We start from the raw sequence: 6,000 nt of genomic DNA, 5'->3' as shown, positions 1-6,000 counted from the left end.
AAAAAAAAGACAACAAAAACAAATGTTGGTGAGGATGTGGAGAATAGGGAACCCTCATGTGCTTTGGTAGGAATGAAATTGGTACAGCTACTATGGAAAACAGTATGGTGATTCCTCACAAAATTTAAATAGAACTACCATACAATCCAGCAATTCCACTTCTGGGTATTTTTCTGAAGTAAACAAAAACATTAATTTGAAAGCATATATGCACATCTAGATTCATTGCATCATTATTTACAATAGCAAGATATGGAAGCAACCTAAGTGTCTATCCATAGATGAATGGATAAAGAAGATGTGGTATATATACATATACAATGGAATATTACTCAGCCATAAAAAAGAATGAAGTCTTGCCATTTGCAACAACATGGATGGATTTAGAGGCTATCATGCTATGTGAAGTAAGTCAGTCAGATAAAGACAAGTACCATATGATTTCACTTATATGTAAAATCTAAAAAACAAAACAAAGGAATAAACTTAAAACAGGAACAGACTCAGAGATACAGAGAATTAACTGGTGGTTTCCAGAGTGGAGGGAGGGAGATGAGTGAAATGGGAGAAAGAGATTAAGAAGTACAAACTTCCGGGGACTTCCCTGGTGGTCCAGTGGTATAGAATCCGCCTTCCAATGCAGGGGACATGGGTTCGATCCCTGGTTGGAGAACTAAGATCTCACATGCCGCGGGGCAAATAAGACCACACGCCACAGCTACTGAGCTCCCATACCTTAACTAGAGAGGCTGCGTGCAGCAAACTACAGAGCCCACATGCCCTGGAGCCTGCACGTCACAACTAGAGGGAGAAAACCCACACGCCACAACTAGAGAGAAGCCCACATGCTGCAACGAAGAGCCCACACACCACAACAAAAAGATCCCGCATGCCACAACAAAGACCTAACGCAGCCAAAAATAAAAATAAATAAATAAATAAATAGAAGTACAAACTTCCAGTTATAAAATAGATAAGTCACGGGGGTATAATATACAGCATAGGGAATATAGTCAATAATATTGTAATTACTCTGTATGGTGACAGATGGTAACTAGATTTATTGTGGTGATCATTTTCAATTATACTTCAGTAAAAAAAGAAAAAAAGAAAAAAGATTCCGTTGTATGTATAAACCACGGTTTGCTTACCCATTCTTCCATCAGTGGACACTTGGGTTTCTTCTATGTTTTAGCTATTGTGAATAATTCTGCTATGAACATGGGTGTATAAATATTTCTTCGAGATGCTGCTTCCAATTCTTTTGGGTATAGACTCAGAAGCGGAATGGTTGGATCATATGGTAATTCTATTTTTTTTTTTTTTTTTTTTTTTTTTTTTTTGTGGTACGCGAGCCTCCCACTGTTGTGGCCTCTCCCGTTGCGGAGCATAGGCTCCGGAGGCGCAGGCTCAGTGGCCATGGCTCACAGGCCCAGCCGCTCCGCGGCATGTGGGATCTTCCTGGACCAGGGCACGAACCCATGTTCCCTGCATCGGCAGGTGGACTCTCAACCACTGCGCCACCAGAGAAGCCCTTTTGCCCATTTTTGAATCAGGTTGTTTGCTATTTTGTTGTTGAGTTTAGGAATTCTCTATATATTCTGTATATTAATCCCTTATCAGATATACAATTGCAAATATTTTCTCCCATCCTGTGTGGCCCTTCTACTCAATTTATAGCATATTTTGATGCACAAAATTTTTACATTTTTTGTTGTTGTTGGGTAGAGTGTTCTGTATATGTCTGCTACATCTAGTTGGTTTATTGTGTTAAGTCTTCTATTTCCTTACTTATCTTCTCTCCGTTTGTTCTATCCATTATTGTAAGTAGGATATTAAAGTTTCCAACTATTATTGTTGAACTATTTCTCCCTTCAATTCTGTCAGTTTTTGCTTTGTATATTTTGATGGTCTGTCATTAGGTACATAAATGTTTATTACACTTCTTCCTGTATTGAATATTTTATTAATATATAATGTCCTTCTTTGTCTTTTGTAACTTTTTTTTTTTGGTTTAAAGTCTATTTTGTCCAATATTAGTATAGCTACTCCTATTCTCTTTTGGTAACTATTTTCATGAAATATCTTTTTCCATCCTTTCACTTTCAACCAGTTTATGTCTTTGCTTGTCAAGTGAGTCTCTTGTATAGACCATATAGTTGGTTCATGTGTTTTTACCCATTCTGCCAATCTCTGTCTTTTGACTGGAGAGTTCAATCTATTTAAAGTAATTTAAAGTAATTGATTATTACTTTATTGATAAGGAGTGGCTTACCTCCGTATCGTGCTGTTTTCTGTATGCCTCATAGCTTTTTTGTCCCTCATTTCTTACAGTACTGTCTTCTTTTGTGTTTAGTCAATTTTTCGTAGTGAAATGTTTAAATTCCTTTCTCATCTTCTTTTATGTATATTCTATAGCTATTTTCTTTGTGGTTACCATGGGCAATACATTTAACTTACATCCTAAGTTATAACACTCTAATTTGAATTTATACCAGGTTAATTCTGATAACATACAAAAACTCTGCTTCTTCACAGCTCCATCCCTACTCTCTTTCAGTTGTTGATGTAACAAAATTACATCTTTATATGGTGTGTGCCCCAAAACATAAGCTAATACTTATTTTAAATGCATTAATCTCAAATTATGTAGAAAATAAGAAATGTAGAATGTACATGTAGAAATGTAGAAAATGTAGAAAATAAGATTTGGAATTACAAATCAAAATTACAGTAATACTAGCTTTTACACTAATAATTTTTTCTTTAAATGTGTTAGTCTCAAATCAAAACAAAGTACAGTTACAAACCATTATTATAATTAATTTTTAAATTTTTGTGTATTTATTTATTATTTTTTATTTTTTTTGCGGTACGCGGGGCTCTCACCGTTGTGGCCTCTCCCGTTGCGGAGCACAGGCTCCGGACGCGCAGGCTCAGCGGCCATGGCTCATGGGCCCAGCCTCTCCGCGCCATGTGGTATCTTCCCAGACCGGGGCACGAACCCGTATCCCCTGCATCAGCAGGCGGACTCTCAACCACTCCGCCACCAGGGAAGCCCAATTTTTGTGTATTTAAATCAATCAATATTTTCTTTTATTGCTTCAGATTTTGACTCATCCTTGACAAGTCTTTTTTCTAACACCTCCACAAAAATCAATTCCAGACCTAAACATAAAAGGTAAAATAACAAAGAATTTAAAAAATAAAAGAAGAATATCTTCATGACTTTGGATAGGCAAAGGTTTCTTTTAAAGGACATAAAAGCAGATGATTGGGCTTCCCTGGTGGCGCAGTGGTTGAGAGTCTGCCTGCCGATGCAGGCGACACGGGTTCGTGCCCCAGTCCGGGAAGATCCCACATGCCGCAGAGTGGCTAGGCCCGTGAGCCATGGCCGCTGAGCCTGTGCGTCTGGAGCCTGTACTCCGCAATGGGAGAGGCCACAACAGTGAGAGGCCCGCGTACTGCCAAAAAAAAACAAAAACAAAAAAAACAGATGATTAAGCTTTATTAAAATTAGTAATTTTGTTCACCAAAAGAAAACTTTAAAAGAATGAAAAGTCAGGCCGCAGAGTGGAAGAAGATATTTGCTTCTATATATATTTAACAAAAGACTTGATTCCAAAATATCTTTCTCTATCTATACATAAATATTCTTACAAATTAATAAGAAAAAGATAGTAACCCAATGGAAAAATAAGGAAACCACTGGAACAGGCGCTTCACACAAAAGGGGATATCCAAATGGCTGATAAGCTTAAGAAGAGATGCTCAACTTGAACAGTCTAAAGGGAAATAAATGTAAATTAAAACACATTTTGCTAAAGGTCAAATAGCTAGGGGATTTGAACCTAGGCAGTCTGTTAACCTCTCTTGCTCTATTTACTTACTTACATGTAAATTGAGGATATTAATGTCTATATCCTCAGGAGCTTACAGTTTGAGGAGAAATAAGTGAAACAACAGAATATAGATAACTATGTACTGAAATACAGTGAATTATGTATGGAAAATCCAGACCTAGAGACACAGTGACCATATTTTTTACCTAAAACTCAGCACAAACATACCTAACAAAATGTTCATACACCTTCCATCTTACAAGCTTTTTCTTGTTCTTTGTCAACTTCCCCTGATTCCAGGGTGCATGCTGTTATTGTAAATAGCCTCTCTCCTCCCCATAATAGCTAGCATGTAGCTAAAAACTCAATCTCTTTCAACTCTTGTAAGAATCCCATTAGGTATTATTTTCTCACTTACGAGACCATTCCCATTTTATAAGAAATTGAGGCTTAGAGTGAATAGGCCACTTATCTGAAGTCACAGAAAAGTTCAGTGACAAAGTTGGGATTTGAAGCCAGGTTTGTCCAACTCCAAAATCCACATTTTCCATCATCTTGCTCCACTGTTCCCTGACTGCATAAGCTGCTGTCTTTGTGGGCCCGAAAAAGGGGTGTGTGTATCCAGGCTCACAAGGCCTGCTTCTGGTGCCTTGGCACTGCAGCCTGGGTGGGTCCTGGGTGGGGTGGGGGGTGGGGGGTAACACAGTCCCTCCTTCTTGGAGGAAAAGCTCCTCAAAAAGAAACACGTTGAGAAATGGAATGGTGTGTGTAAGATTTGGGAGTTATGGGCGGGGGGGGGCGGCGCGGGGAGCATCTAGAACTTTCCAAATCCCAGTGGATCAGACCTCACGTAAGAGAGAGTCCTTCCCACCCATGCCCCATCCCTAGGGCTCTCATTCCTGTATCCTCATCTCTGACCCTGCGTACTCTGGTCAGAACACAGTAAGCCTAGACCTGGGATCAGATTGGACGCTTGCGCATCATTTTGCCCACAATCTCACATTCCAGGCTGCCTGGGGGGTTGCTCAGAAGGCAGGGCCGGTAGTTGCTGAAGTGGGAAGTGGGGGAGGGCAGGAACCCAGCAAGTTTCCTCCAGCCCTTACTTTGCAGAGCAGACAGGGCATGTTGGTATTCCAAACAGCTGACACCTATGGACAATGCCACTGAACTGCACCTTGACCTGGTAGAGTGGTTTCAGTGTTAGGCATTGATTTGGGGAGGCAGAATGCTATGGGCGCCTGGAAGGCAGGAATCCCTCAGAACTCTGCAATCACAGCATAGTGCTCACAGGCCAATGCTAAATGATTTAAATGCATTAACTCATGTAATCACACAGCAACTCCATGTGGTACCTACCATCGTTATCCATTTTACAGGTGAAGAAGTTCAAACAGCAACTTGTAGCTTGCCCAAGGACATGGGTAAATACTGATTATCCAACTGTAAAACGGATACAAATGCCTGCCTTACACCTACATAATTCAGGTTTTGTAGGACATCAACTCTCATGCATTTGCAATGAATTAGTATTTCTTAATCTGGAACCATTAATGTTTTTACCCTTCTACTTTTTTGTATACAGGAAAGATTTTTCCAGTGGGCCCTAAGTAATGTGGGTGCAGAAAGTTCCTGGAAAGACCCAAAAGAAATTGGTAACTACAGCAGTGTCTCCAGTCAGGGAAAGGTGGGAAATTTACATTTCACAGTGGTTAAACAAGATATTTAAATTATTATTATTTTTTTAATTTAAGGGCTTGCGCAGTCACAGGTGAGTGTGGCCAGGGCTTCTGCTTCACAGACAGTGAGAGGATGAGCCAAAGCTTGAAGGCAAAGCTTAACATCCATCTACACTGGCAGGGTGGCTCGCCCGGGATCACCAGCAAGTCACAGCGAGCTCAGGGTCCTTTACCCGACAGCAGGGGCTGGGGTTGGGGGTGGGATTTTTTAAACGCGTAAGGAGGGAGGGCGCTGGGGCACACGGAACTTTGGAACTTCGCGGGGTTGGCTGCGCCCGGGAGGCGGCGCCTGGGCTGCGGGAAGAAAAGGCCTGGCCAGTCCGGTTCCGCCCTGTCCAATTTAAGAGCCCTCGCCGGCAGCTGCGGCCGTTCCTGGACAGCAAGGCTCGCTCCCTTATTTAAAGCAGGTGTCCTCACTCGCT

The sequence above is a fragment of the Mesoplodon bidens genome (genome assembly GCF_964165515.1).
Source record: "Mesoplodon bidens genome assembly, chromosome: 14".
Classification (NCBI taxonomy): Eukaryota; Metazoa; Chordata; class Mammalia; order Artiodactyla; family Ziphiidae; genus Mesoplodon; species Mesoplodon bidens.
This window is presented reverse-complemented; position numbering follows the sequence as displayed.